Source organism: Pelophylax lessonae, assembly GCF_965119305.1.
Source record: "Pelophylax lessonae genome assembly, chromosome: 1".
In the NCBI taxonomy this organism is placed as follows: domain Eukaryota; kingdom Metazoa; phylum Chordata; class Amphibia; order Anura; family Ranidae; genus Pelophylax; species Pelophylax lessonae.
In genome coordinates this window covers 837,925,985-837,940,809 of record NC_138768.1, presented here as the reverse complement: position 1 = coordinate 837,940,809, position 14,825 = coordinate 837,925,985, and positions in this window count along the sequence as shown.

Sequence of the window (14,825 nt, the reverse complement as noted above, 5' to 3'; positions counted from 1 at the left end):
TTTTTAAAGGAATTGAGAAAATTTGCTCAAAAAAATATCAAATCATGTAAAAATGTTTATTTATTTATTTTTTTTTATCTGCACATGGTTGGATAATTGAAGTGAATTTTCACTCTTTTTTTAAGTGAAGATTTTCAATTCCTTAAATAAATCATCCCAATTTTTCAAAGGATCTTTCTCTATAGATAGTCATTTAAAACAAACTGTACTTTAAATAAGAAGAGACAGCAATTTCTGTAAATCAATAAGCTGCTTTACAAATCCGCAGGGAGACCAGAGGAGATAATTTTGTTTAACATACTTTATGTATATTTTAAAGTGATTCTTTTTAATATTGGGAGGTCATGACTGCAAATACAGAACACACAGACCTGGTGAAATTTTTTTCCAATAACCGGGAGTTACGTATTGTGCGGCTGTTGACTCCTGACCTAAGCGAGGAAATAAAGGGGAGAGAAAAAAAGGATTGCTATAGCAATAAATGCCGGATTATATCATCTAATATTTCATTGTTCAGCAAAACATGTTCTCCAGCCCTGCTTATGATGAATGTACAAAATATACAGAGTGGGAGAATACCAGAGAGAGGGAGAGAAAGAGAGCGGGAGAGAGAGAGAGGGAGAGGGGGAGGGAGAGAGAGAGAGGGAGAGGGAGAGAGAGAGAGAGAGCAAGAGAGAGGGAGAGAGAGAGAGCGAGAGAGAGAGGGGGGAGAGAGAGAGAGAGCGAGAGAGAGAGGGGGGAGAGAGAGAGAGAGCGCAAGAGAGAGAGAGGGAGAGCACGAGAGAGAGAGAGGGAGAGAGAGCGCGAGAGAGAGAGGGAGAGAGAGAGAGAGAGAGCGCGGGAGAGAGAGAGAGGGAGAGAGGGAGGGAGAGAGAGAGAGGGAGAGGGAGAGAGGGAGAGAGAGAGAGAGCAAGAGAGAGGGAGAGAGAGAGAGAGCGAGAGAGAGAGGGGGGGAGAGAGAGCGCAAGAGAGAGAGAGGGAGAGCACGAGAGAGAGAGAGGGAGAGAGAGAGCGCGAGAGAGAGAGGGAGAGAGAGAGAGAGAGCGCGGGAGAGAGAGAGAGCGTGAGAGAGGGAGAGGGAGAGAGAGAGAGAGAGGGAGAGAGAGAGAGAGATGGAGAGAGAGAGTGCAAGGGAGAGAGAGAAGGAGAGAGAGGGGAAGAGAGAGGGAGAGAGACCATCGTACCATCATAATGCCCTACTGACCAATAAGAACCAGCCAAAGCCTGGCGGTCTGCAACAACTCATCAGCGCCTTGTCTATCCCAACCTCCCAACAGTCTGGCTTGACAAAATCACAAATAAAAAACATAACAAATTATTCAGAAGAAAAATATGTTGAAGAATGGAGAAATGAAATAACAAACTCGAAGAAACTAACTGTTTACCAGTCACTGCAGAGAGACTACAAACTGGCCCCATACCTGGAGGTGCTACAAGAGCCCAAAGACAGACAGACGCTGAGCCTGTACAGACTGAGCGCCCACAGCCTGGAAATGGAATTAGGACGGCACATACAAACCTACAAGCCCAGGGAGAGCAGATTGTGCCGGCAGTGTGACCAGGGGGTCCTGGAGGACGAGGACCACTTCCTGCTACAGTGCCCTAAGTACTCATCAGTGAGGGACACTCACTTCCAGAGACTCTCCGCTTTCATCCCGCACTTCAATTCTATAGAAGAGAAGAGGAAACTTCAAATCCTACTGGGAGAAGAGGAGCCAATGGTAAAAATAGCTGCACAATATGTGACAGCGTGTCATAGACTGAGAGGGACATGAAAAACATCCTTTATATGGACCCACTCCCCATTCCCCTTTATATTACCCATTACCCCCCCCCCCCAAACTCAACTGCTTTGGCAATGCTAAAATGTATTTGGTCCTGCCAATAAAGCTTATTTGAATTTAATTAAATTGAGAGAGATGGAGAGAGAGAAAGAAGGAGGGAGAGAGGGAGAGAGAAGGAGAGGGAGAGGGGGAGGGACAGAGAGGGAGAGAAAGGGAGGGAGCGGAAGGGAGAAAGGGAGACAGAGAGAGGGAGAGAGAGTGAGGGAGAGAGAGCGAGGCGGAGAGAGAGAAGGAGACAGAGAGAGGGAGACAGAGAGATGGAGGGAGAGAGAGAGAGAGAGAGAGAGAGAGAGACAGAGAGAGGGAGAGAGAGAGAGAGAGAGGGGGGGACAGAGAGAGGGAGACAGATAGAAGAAGACAGAGAGAGAAGGAGACAGAGAGAGGGAGACAGAGCGAGAGAGAGACAGAGATAGAGAGAGGGGGAGAGAGAGGGAGACAGAGAGAGGGAGACAGATAGAGGGAGACAGAGAGAGAGAGAGGGGGGGAAGAGAGATGGGGGGAGGGAGAGGGAGAGAGAGAGGGGGACAGAGGGAGACAGAGAGAGAGGGAGACAGAGAGAGAGAGAGAGGGAGAGAGGGAGACAGAGACAGGGAGAGAGAGAGAGAGAGAGGGGGGAAAGAGAGGGAGAGAGAGAGATAGGGGGAGAGAGAGAGAGAGAGGGAGAGAGAGAGAGGGAGACAGAGAGATAAAACAAAGGGAAAGAGAGGAGGAGATTCTACTGAGACTGAAAGCTGATTGGGAGCCAGTGCTCTCATTTTCTCTGCTCCTATTCAGACACTTTCTAAAATGACAACTCTCTATCCCTGTCTTCTAGCTGAGCTGCTGCACTTTCACACCGTCACACAGAAATGCAAGAAGACATGATAAGTAGTAGAAGGTAGAAAGGCCCTTTGGTAATTGGAACAGCTGAGACCGCCATTGTCGCGTATCTAAGGTTGGGTCAGGTCAGGGTTTAACGAAAATTTTAATAAAATTTTTTTTTAATAAAAACATTTTTTAATAAAAAAACATGTTTTGTGTGTAGCCTCCCCTCCCCTCCCCCCCAAAAACAGTAAATAAGGAACCAGAAGCATTGCTAAGAAGAAGACTGGGTTTTATAGTAGGGTGACCACATTTCCAAACTGCCATACAGGGATAACCCCCCCCAGCATGCACTGGTCTGTGACATCACAAGGGGGAGGGGTCACATGTGACATTTCTGGGTGGCCCCGCCCCTTACCTATTTAATTAAAGTGGTAGTAAACCTCTGAAAAAAACAAACAAACCTGCAAGACAATAGCATAATGTATTAGTATGCATCGTGTACTAGCACATTATGTGATACTTACCTTGGAACGAAGCCCCAGCAGCCGCGCCCGGTCACCGCTAAGGGAGCTGACATGTTCCCCCAGTGTTTCTTCCGGATTCACGGGCTCTGGCGCTGTGAGTGGCCGGAGCTGTGATGATGTCACTCATGCGCATGGGAGCCATCCATTCCAGCAAAGAGCTCTGAAGTTCCAGGAAGATACGCTGGACCTTCAGAGCGCATGCGCTGCTGATGTCAGTGGCTGCATGCAGGGTGAATATCTCCTAAACCGTGCAGGTTTAGGAGATATTCATTTTACCCACAGCTAAGCCTAATTATAGAGTTACCTGTGGGTAAAATTCACCAAGCGGGGCATACAACCGCTTTAATGTCACTCGGCTTACAATGCAGTCTGCGGGTGGCCGTGCTTGAGAATGGAGCAAGGTTTCTATGCAACTTTAGTGCCTTAGATAGAAAAAGCATTTGTTTAATGTATGTTAGCCTAACACTGCAATTACAGGCAGCCACTTAGATGCAAAGAGTGTAATTGTTCTTTCAATGTTAGGCTAATATACATTAAACAAATACTCTTTATATCTAAGGCACTGAAGTTGCATATAAAAAAAACATACTTTAAACTACAAAAGGAATACAAATGACCTGAGGATCTGGAGTAAAAATTGGAAAAAATTAAGCCTCAAGATGAATCTAAAATGAGCTTCCTTTACTTAATATGTATAGATACATGCAAAATATAGTGAATGCACAAAGTATTCTGTCCGGGAGTCAGGATGCTCGGGGCTCCCACGGCTGTTAGACACGCCGAACACCAGCGGCTGTGGATGGCGTCAGCAGCGTGAGGCAGGAAAACAAGGCTGGCTAACGTCCACTGCTCCTCCATTTTGAAAGCACCCAACTATGAAGGCAAAGGGGCCTTTATCTATCTCTTGATGTGTTTCTTCAGGAGAGGCAGGGCGCCATGCCAGGATGACGTCATCAGAAATCGATGCAGCCATTCTCTGCCTCAATGCAGAATTGCAAATGGCTGCATCGGTTGTGTCAGTTTAATTCCGGGACACTATTGTCCCAAAATTAAGGTGACCAGGACCTGGGACAGACCTGTGAAATGCGTGACTGTCCTGGGCAATCCGGGACACGTGGTCACCCAATTAGGTGAACTTGGCAGTGCCTCCACCCAGTACAAGAACTCTATGAACAGAGGGGATTCTCTTTCTGGGAAATTACCCAGTAGTCTTATCAAAGTAATTGGATGCAGAAGAACTACTGCAACCAGAATATAACATTAACCATAGCCTTATATACCCTCACAGGCCACTTTATTAGATACACCTTGCTAGTACTGAGTTGGGCCCCCTTTTTCCTTCAGAACTGCCTTAATCCTTTGTGGCATAGATTCAACAAGGTGTTGGAAACATTCCTCAGAGACTTTGGTCCATAGTGACATGATAGCATCACACAGTTGCTGCAGATTTGTCGGCTGCACATCCATGATGCAAATCTCCTGTTCCACCATATCCCAAAGGTGCTCTGTTGGATTGAGATCTTGTGACTGTGGAGGCCATTGGAGTACAATGACCTCATTGTCATGTTGAAGAAACCAGTTTGAGATAATCTGAGCTTTGAGACATGGTGCATTATCCCGTTGGAAGTAGCTATCAGAACATGGGTACACTGTAGTCATAAAGGGATGGACATGGTCAGCAACAATATTTAGGTAGGCCGTGACATTTAAATTATGCTCAATTGGCACTAAGGGACCCAAAGTGTGGCAATAAAATATCAACCACAACGCAACACCACCTCTACCAGCCTGAACCGTTGATAAAAGGCAGGATGGATCCATGCTTTCATGTTGTTTGTGCCAAATTCTGACCCTACCGTGAATGTCGCAGCTGAAATCGAGGCTCATTACACCAGGCAACGTTTTTCCAATTTTCTACTGTCCAATTTTGGTGAGTCTGTGTGAATTGTAGCCTCAGATGCCTGTTCTTAGTTGATCTGCTTCACAGTTCGATGTGTTGTGCATTCAGAGATGATATTCTGCATACCTTGGTTGTAACGAGTGGTTGAGTTACTGTTGCATTTCCATCATTTTAAACCTGTCGGCCCAATCTCCGCTGGCAACAACAAGGCATTTTCATTCACACAACTGCCGCTCACTGGATATTTTCTCTTTTCCGGACCATTTTCTGTAATCCCTATAGATGATTGTTCATGAAAATCCCAGTAGATCAAGAGTTTTTTTAAATACCCAGACCGTCCGACATCAACAACCATGTCACGTTCAAAGTCACTTAAATCCCTTTTCTTCCCCATTCTGATGCTCGGTTTGAACTCGGTCTTCACCACGTCTAGATGCCTAAATGCATTGAGTTTCTGCCATGTGATTGGCTGATTAGCAAGTTATGTTACCAAGCAATTGAACAGGTGTACCTAATAAAGTGGACGGTAAGTGTAGATGCACACCAATATAGAAATAATACCACTGTTATGGTTATGGTCAGGGGTCAGGCTCAGAGACCAGTAGCTATAGCAGTAGAGAGGCTCCCACTGAGCAGCTGTATACACACACAAGGAGGATACCCTGGTGGATGATGCGGGCTTACCTGAGGTGCAGGGTGTAAGCACTAACTGGTATTCTCCAGAGTTCCTACAGTATGTTATTACCAGATTGTGGTCCTCAGGATAGCCCCACCAGGAGGTGAGTAGGCTTGGGTCCAGTAGCAGATATAGAAGGAAGGGATCAAGCAAAAGCATAGTCAGTAAAGGCAAAGGTCAGTAACAAGTAGCTGCAGGTTGGGACCAAGATGAAGTGTAGTCGAGGAACAAGCAACATGTCTGTAACAAATGGCTTCATGTTGGGATTAAGTGGAAAGTTAGTCAAAAAACAAGCCAAGATACAGATGGCAATAGGACAGACAAGAGCGAGATATTGGCTTGAGAAGACCACAATAATCAGGCAAGCAGAAAGTACAAAGGCATGGCTTAAATAGGAAGTTCATGGGAGGAAAATGAGTTTACATGTACTAAAAACATGGAACAAGGCAGGATTGTTCAAAAAATCAGAGAAGGGATTTCCCAGGACTTCAGGTGGCTCAGCAAGAAGAGCTACTGCTGGACAGAGCAGAGGTCCTGGGCTCAGATCCTGGTCCTGACAGGCCCAGTGTTATTTATAATTTGAATACAAAAGCATTATTTAATACATTTTTTCAAATATAAGTTATTTAAACAATATTTTAAATAATAAAACATATTCATAAATACATTTTTTTAAATTAAGTTATTTGAACATAAATGTGAGATACTGATATTATTTATTTGCTCATTAAGACACATTGCTAAGGCTAACTATTTTACAAAAATAATACAAAAAAAAGAAAAATAATAACATCATAAGCATTTTAAAGATAATTGTCTTTATTTCTAAAATACCTGTCTGGCTGCTTCTGTGATGGGGAGAAGATTTATACTTAGAAACTGGCTGATATGACTGTGGGGACATGTGCTGCTTTTTTGTGAGTTCAGATGTGCCTAGCCTGGAGCTGGCAGTAATTTTGTTTTCATTCTCTCAATATCGGCTTGTTTGTGTTTAATGTGGGGGTTCCCGAGCCAAAAATTTGGGCACACATATTTTCAACGCTAATAACCTTTATTGCATGTGTTACATGGTTATCACTTTGGGAAAATGGACGTTTCACGCCTGAGCAAGCTACAGCCAATTACTAACTGCTAATCTCAACGTAACAGCTAAACCTAATCACAAAACCAGTAAAACTACACTACCAAGTGAATCACAAGTTCTATAAACTTTATTCTTATGAAACAGACACTGTGCCAAACGTTTTTTGCACCAATACTTTTCTCCCTACTCCATGGCTTAACTGTAGAGATTAGTAGCATTGCCTCTTGCGGAGTTTTGGCAGGGTGTCTATTCCACTGGAATGAATAAAGTTTATTGAACACCTACTGTAATTCACACAGTGGTGTTGCTATACTTTTGTTCCGAACAGAACCCTTCAAAATAATCTTTTTATTGATTTTAAAACATAACATACAAAAATAGAAACAGCAGATCATCATACATCTCTACATGAATTACAGTTTGTGGGTTAAAATAGAAGCAGATACAGATAAGGCCATCATAAGTTGTATGTGGAACGAAGAGAAAAGAAGAAAAAAATCATCACTCGGCAATGCAGGAAATGCAACATACATGGAATGGAGTAAATTGTACAAACTGAACTTTGGTACAAGAGCCCTTGAACCACAAGATTAGAGAAGTGAGGACCTTAACCAGAGATTGCTGAACTGCTATAAGTAGTCTCATTCTGCAGCTAACCATTAAATATTTATCTATAATAACCATGGAGGACCACCAGGTGGAGTTGTTAGATTAAGTTCGTGGATCTATTGTTTGCTTCCTTGAGTTGTGCAAAGTATCATGTCACCAGCTTGTTCGCTCACTCTTGGGCACACCCATTGTGATGTATAACTGTGCCCAAGGGCGGGGGAGGGGAGCAGATGTGCTCCCTTAGTAGCGATAAAAATAAAAAACTAGGAAAAGGGGGTATTGACCACTTAGCGCTCATTCCAACTAATCCAAGGTTGCCAGGATTGCGTTGTGCGTTGCACTGAATGGTTTTTAAGAGACAAGGTACGTTCATACATATAATGTGTGTTGGTGAGGTCAATAACTCCCTGAATCGTTGGAGGAAGTTCTTGTTTCCAGGCTTGTGTGATATTGAGCCTGGCTGCTAATAAAATATGTGCCATGGTGTGTCTTATTGGCTTAGGAAACCGTTCTATCCCCAATGACAATACTGCCAGTCCAGTGTCTGGGATAGAGATATGTGTAACCTCAGTTATGAGTGTGAAGATGGCATTCCAGTAGTCTTGCAGGTGTGGGCATTGCCATAATATGTGGAAAAGATTGCCATCACTACCACAGAGTCTCCAGCATTTGCTATCGGTGTTAGGGTCAAATTTGTGAAGTCTGGAGGGTGTGAGGTACCATCTAAGGGGGCTTTTTATGGAAAGCTCCCAGAGATTGGAGCAGCTAGTGGCCTAGTATACGGATTGAAATGCTTGAGTCCACTGTTTGTCCGTGTATTGTGTGCCTATGTCTTGTTCCCATTGTAAGTGGGGAGAGGATTTAATGAAGAGTGTTTTATGTTGAAATAGGTTATAAAAGTTAGTTATTCCCTTCTGTTTAGGAGGCCCTATGGCGGTGAGATACATCCATGCTTGAGGTTGAACAGTCTGTGGCCAGAGTATGAGGGTAGTCAGAAAGTGAGTAAGTCTTGTGTATGTGAATAGGGATGTGTTGGTAAGATTGAATTTAGCTTGTAGCGACTTGAAAGGGAGAAGTTTGGAGTCGTGATACAAGTTGTTGATGTGCGTGATGCCCCTCCTCTGCCAGTCCATAAAGTAGGATTGGTCCATGAGTGTGTGAAGGGCTGTTATGGTAATTCGGAGTGGAATTTGGTTAGGGTGGGAAGTGCCTTGTGCCAGTAGAATTTTCCAGGCTTTAGCCGCAGCGACCATAAATGGGGGGGAACATGGGTGGGAATTTTAGTTCCTAGAGTAGTAGCCATGAGCCAAGCCGATAAGTCTCTTCTATTGCAGTAAGTGGATTCTATGGTGCCCCACAGTGTGACTGGGGTAGGTGTAAACCAGTCTCTCAGTTAAGTGAGTACTGACGCCTGGTAGAAGTCAAATATGTCCACATAACCGGCACCCCCTACATTGCAATGTTTGATCAACTTGACATGTGCGCATCTGGGTTTCTTGTCCTGCCATACATACGTAGATATTAAGGATTGGATTGATCTAAAGAATTGTTTTGATACAGGGATTGGGAGAGTCCTAAATAAATAGAGCAGCTGCGGAAGGTACATCAAAAGCCGCTAATCTCCCTAGCCTGGAGAATTCAGAGGAAGCCAGTTGTTTGAGGTTGTCTTGTAATTTCCCGGCCTCTCCGATCCACTGGTGGATGTGACGGCGGGTTGTTCAGGTCTCCCAGGGAGGCAGGAGAGCCTGAGAAAGCCGTGAAAGGCAGCGGGAGGGGGAGACATTCCTTGATGCTGCTTTTAAAAGCAATCCAGTGGCTAGTTAGCCGCTAGGATTGCTTTTACAAGAGCCGACTGCCACCTCTAAAATATGGTACCGGAATTATGCCTGCATCCCGGTATATACACTTGAAGTCCAGTGACGCACTGGTATGTCACTGGTCTGAAAGAGGCTATATTAGAAGGTAGCAGACGTGGATTAGGCACATTCCATCTCCTAGGTGAAATAAGCATTGGATATATTTGTGTTCATTCAAAAGGTAATCCTATGCTGGGCAATTATATAATAATAAATATTATACAATAATATATAAGTTACCAGAAGGTCACCTGTAACTATTCAAATATATGAATACAAATACAGCAAAACCTTGGATTGCGAGCATAATTTGTTCCAGAAAATTATTGTTATCCAAAGCACTCTTATATCAAAGCAAATCTCCCCATAAGAAATAATGGAAACTCAGATGATTCGTTCCACAACCATTTATTCATAAGTCCTTCAGTTTATAGTCCATATAAAAAGATTATAGCAATGTGACAGTTTGTGTTACCATAAAATGTCCATCCACAAACGGCGCCTCCCCAAGGGGATTGGAAGCAAATTCCAGCAGGAGCTGGACAGCTTTACCCCGGATGCCTGCAATCTTAGATATGCCTCTTTTAATCATCAACCATGTGAGTTGCTAAATGTTGTACCTTCATTAAATGTAACCATATTGCTACACTTAGAGGTGCCTCACTTCTCTTTTATACTCAGTTGTGACTTCTCAGCCTTTTGAGGCTCCGTTCACATAAATGCAAATTGAATGTGTATCCGAACCACCTCCAATTTGCATGACATGTGATTGGGCAGCCTTCCATATGGAGCCGGTTCACATTTATGCGGTGCAGCGGCAGTGTGAATTCGCTGCAAATTGAAAAAGAGTCATTTTCTGAACACTGTGGTACAGTTCAGAAGTGACATCCCGGCTATTGCCTTCTATGGGAAATGTACCAGTGGCAAGTATTCGCTATGACCAACCACAGCAGATCATATGACAGTTGTAAACAATGGATGGCTTTCTTTCCTGCCATCCATTGTATACAATTGTGTTGCTAGCTGTGATTGGTCACAGTGATCACATGGTACAGACAGGGCCAATCACAGCCCATCTGTACCATGTGAATAACTTTGGCCAATCACAGCTAATCCCAACAAAAGACACCAAATGAATCAGTTTCATTCAGTAAAAATGGTTGCCTATACCAAAGAAATTCATTGGTATAACCGATCATAATGTGTAGAAAAAAAAAAAAAATCCTTTCTCCAGTAGTACAGTGTTACTATGGTAACACTGTGTTGCTCTGGTCACAGTGTGTTAAAAATAAAACTGGAAAAAATGTAATAAAAAAAGAAAAAAAAAAAAAAAAAAAAATATATATATATATATATATATATATATATATATATATATATATATATATTTTTTTTTTTTTTTTTTGCATACTATCACCAGTCACTGTCCCTTATTACCACCACACCAGCTATATGATAATGCTGTACTGCACTGGTGACAGTATTTAAAAAAAAAAAAAATCAATTTTTTATTATTCATTTTTTTAAAACATGTGACAAAAAATTACAACTTCAAAAAACATGCCATGCCTCTTAATAAATACCTTGGACTGCCTACTTTAGGGGTCCTTTGGGGGATATTTGTACTGCCCTGGTGTTTTTGGGGTCTCGAGAAATGAGATAGGGTGTCAGTACACCAGCATTGATCAATTTTCAGATATATACCATGGTTTATGGGCTTTCCTACAGACTAAATAATACACACTGATTTGGATTATTTTCACCAAAGAAATGAAGCAGAATACATTTTGACCTAAATTTGTAAAGAAAGGTTATTTATTACAGAAACAAAGAACAACTCTTTATTTTTTTCCAAATTTTCTGTTTTTTTTGTTTAGCAAAAAGTAAAAAGCAAAAGTAGTGATTGAAAACCATGAAAAGCCGAATGTTTCGCAACCTTTTAGGTGCTCAGAGGCCTCAGCCTGGTCATGAGCTTAGCGCACCTCAAGCTCCCTTGGGAGAGGGTCGTATAGTGGCGGGTATTTCCCCATTCACCCTACAATACCAACTATGTTAGTTACGGATGTGGGAATTGGGGTCAGACTTCAATGCAGTTGCTTCCCTCTTCTACCTACTCCAATTTGACCTTGCACCTTGAAATTCTTCCAATTCTGCATGATAGGCTTTAGGTCTCTGTTTCATTGATGACTCATGTATCTGTAACCTGATTGACTATGCTACTTTTGGCTTATGCCTGTTTTTTTTTTTTTTTTTTATTCCCATCAAGTTATAACATGCTTGTATGCTTTGATATCTGCTTGATTTAAAAATAAAAACTTTTTGAAATGAAAAACCACTAAAAGAAAGCTCTTTGTGTGTGAAAAAAATGATAAAAATGTCATTATAGGTACAGTGTTGCATTTGTGACCCCACAATTGTCATTCAAAGTGCAAGAATGCGGAAAGCTGAAAATTGGCCTGGGCAGGAATGGGGTAAAGGTGCCTAGTATTGAAGAGGTTAAAGTAGTTGTAAAGGCAGAATGTGCATTCAGATAAAAAGCCTTCTGCATGCATCAGCCCCCCTAATACTTACCTGAGCCCCATCTCTGTCCAGCGATATCCATGAGTCCCTTGGGACTCTCCCTCCTGTTTGGCTGAGACACAGCAGTGGCACTTTTGGCTCCCGCTGCTGTCAATCACAGTCATTCAGCCAATCCAGAGAGAGGGGGCGGGGCCGTGGCTCCATGTCTGAATGGACACACAGAGCAGTGGCGCAGGCCTGGGTGCCCCCGTAGTAAGCTGCATGGTGTGGGGACACTCAACAGTAGGGAGGGGCCACGACCACGAAAAGGGATCCAAGAAGAGGAGAATCTGGGCTGCTCTGTGCAAACTCACTTCACAGAACAGCTAAGTATAACATAACAGTTTGTTATTTTTATTGAAAAAAAAAAACCCGAGACTTTATAAATCACTTCATCAATCACTTTAAACCCTTTTTGCTTTTCTGTTGCATTATTGTCTTTTTTTTTTTTTTTTTTCTTGTAACACCTTTTTCTGTAAATTTTTTGTTTACTTACTGAACATTATTTTAAAATTGTAAAACTATCTCTGATGCTACTATATCACAAATCTCTTAACATTCCTGTCTGTGTATTTCAGATATTTATTAAATGTCATCATTTTATTTATTTTTTTTTATATATATAAGACATTTTATTAGTGTTTAGTTTTACTGGCTTGTAAAACATAATGCCAAAACAGATGAAGTGAACATTACAAGGTTGAAATGGCATAATGTTAAAATGTGTCACTAAGCTTGGTTAGGGCAAGCATAAATAGACAAACAATGTAACAAACTCGTAGACAGGAGGTGATCAGAGGTAGAGGAAATGAGTCGGTGGCTAGTACACCCAAGGCGATAAATGTATATTCAGTTTGTGGATATAGAAATGCATAGGGAAAGTAGAGAGTGCTTAGGACGGTAAACCTTCATTGAGTGATGTCGAGATTAGTTGGTAATCTTATTTGGAGACAGGATGGGTCTGGGAGGGTGCATAGGAATAGTTGAATGGGATATCCCCTTAGACTTTGGTTGGAGTTTTTACGACGTAAGGGCTCCATATGCGATTAAAGCAGGGTGATTTCCGGTGGTGGGAGAGGACCAGGTCCAGCTTCTCCGTAGTAAGTTCAACAGATCCTTCTTGATGTCTTTGATAGTTGTAGGGGAGGTCGCTGTCCATCGCTTAAGAATGGCTCTTGTGGCTGCCATATAGCAAGTGGTAAGCCATGGTTTTTGTACTGTAAGATTTTGATTCGTGTTCTCGTCTGGAAAGGAAGGGGAGTGTCCAAATAGCCAAAAAGTAATGAATAGATGTCCCTGCGAGGTTGAAGACTGGTGACCTTGGCGACCGGAATCTCTACTTGGTCCCAAAAGCGTGAGACGGGGGGGGGGGGGGCATGTCCATAGCTTGTGTAGCAATGAAGGTCTGTATTCATTGCATAGGGTGCAATATTGCCGGTCCAGGGATTGCGTTTGTGTTACTTGAGGTATATATATGCCCAATGCATTATTTTGTATTGTTGCTCATGCCAGAATTTGTTAGTGACAAATGCGCAGGTAGTATTGTAACCAGCTAAAGTATAGTGTTGTGCCTCAGAGGATTGCAGGTCTTTGTTCCGTGATGATGCTGACTTAGAGTGTAATGGTTTTGCAAATTTGGAGTTCAGAGGTTTGTAGAGGTGGGAAATTTTGTGAGATTGGAGATCCACAAGAGAGTCTATGAGAGAGCTTTGAAGCGCATGTCTCTGGGAGGACATGCTTTACATGCAAAACTGATTGCTTGTTTGGGTATATATTAGATGGTGGGTGGGTAGATTAAACCTTTGAGCTATCTGAGGAAAGGAGAGAGGCCTGCCTGATGAGGTGTCAAAAAGTTGTGAAAATTTAGTTAAACCTTGCAAAGTCCATGTGGCGAAGGCCGCCTATTGCTGCGCCTGTGGTAACAGAGGGTGGTTAAAGATAGGGAGATGCTGGGAAAGATGAAGGGATACAGTTTTTTCCCTAAACTCTCTCTAGGCTAGCACTGTATCCCGTATAAAGAGATTGTGTTTTAAAGAAGGTGGTAAAGATCTGATTCCACAGTGCAGCGAGGCGGTCAGTCCATTGGTGCTTACCATCTGGGATTCTAGCTCATAATTTGAGAATCTGGAAGTTTGTGTTATCCAGTCTAAACCTCCTCGTAAGAGACAAGACAAGTTATAGAGGCCTATATTTGGGAGGTTGACACCCCTTCAAGTTTTGTTGGAGGTATAACTTTTGGATGGAAATCTGGGGTTTGGCGGCCTCGCCAATGAATGTATTTAAGGCTTTCTGGAGTTTTTGGAGGTCTAAGTGCTTTAACAATAAGGGTATGGTCTGTAGGGAGTAAAGGAGTTTTGGGAAGCTAACCATCCTAAACAGGTGGCAGGTACGCAATGTGGGTTTTGGCTACCAGGAAGATTGAACTAATTGCGGGCTTGGAACAGGGGAAGGATTTCACTTTTAGAGAAATTTATTATACCTGAGCATTTCCAAAATTGAATAAATACTTTTTGAATGTGGGACATATCAGCCTGTGGGTTTGATGTAAAAATCAAATGGTCGTCCACAAACAGGGTGGTACGAAGTTCCTGGGAGCCCTCCTTAACCCCGTGTAGATCTGAGTGGAAAATCAGGTACCAAAAGAGAGGTTCAAGTGCAAGATTAAAGAGAAGGGGTGATAGAGGACAACCCTACAGTGTTCCTTTGTGGAGTCAGATGTTATTAGAGATATGGCCTGCAGCGATGACATTTTCTGAAAGTACATATCGGTAATAAGGTGGAGAAAGGGGCCTGAAAAGCCAAATTTTGAGAGGACCATCCTATGCCACTGGAAGCTGACATTATCGAAGGCTTTTCTTGGCATCAAGGGTGATAATGGGTGTCCGTGGCCGAGTTGGTTCTCGCATATTCTAGTACTGTGAGGACTTTTCTTATGTTGGAGGTAGAGGATTGCCCTTGGGTAAAGCCCA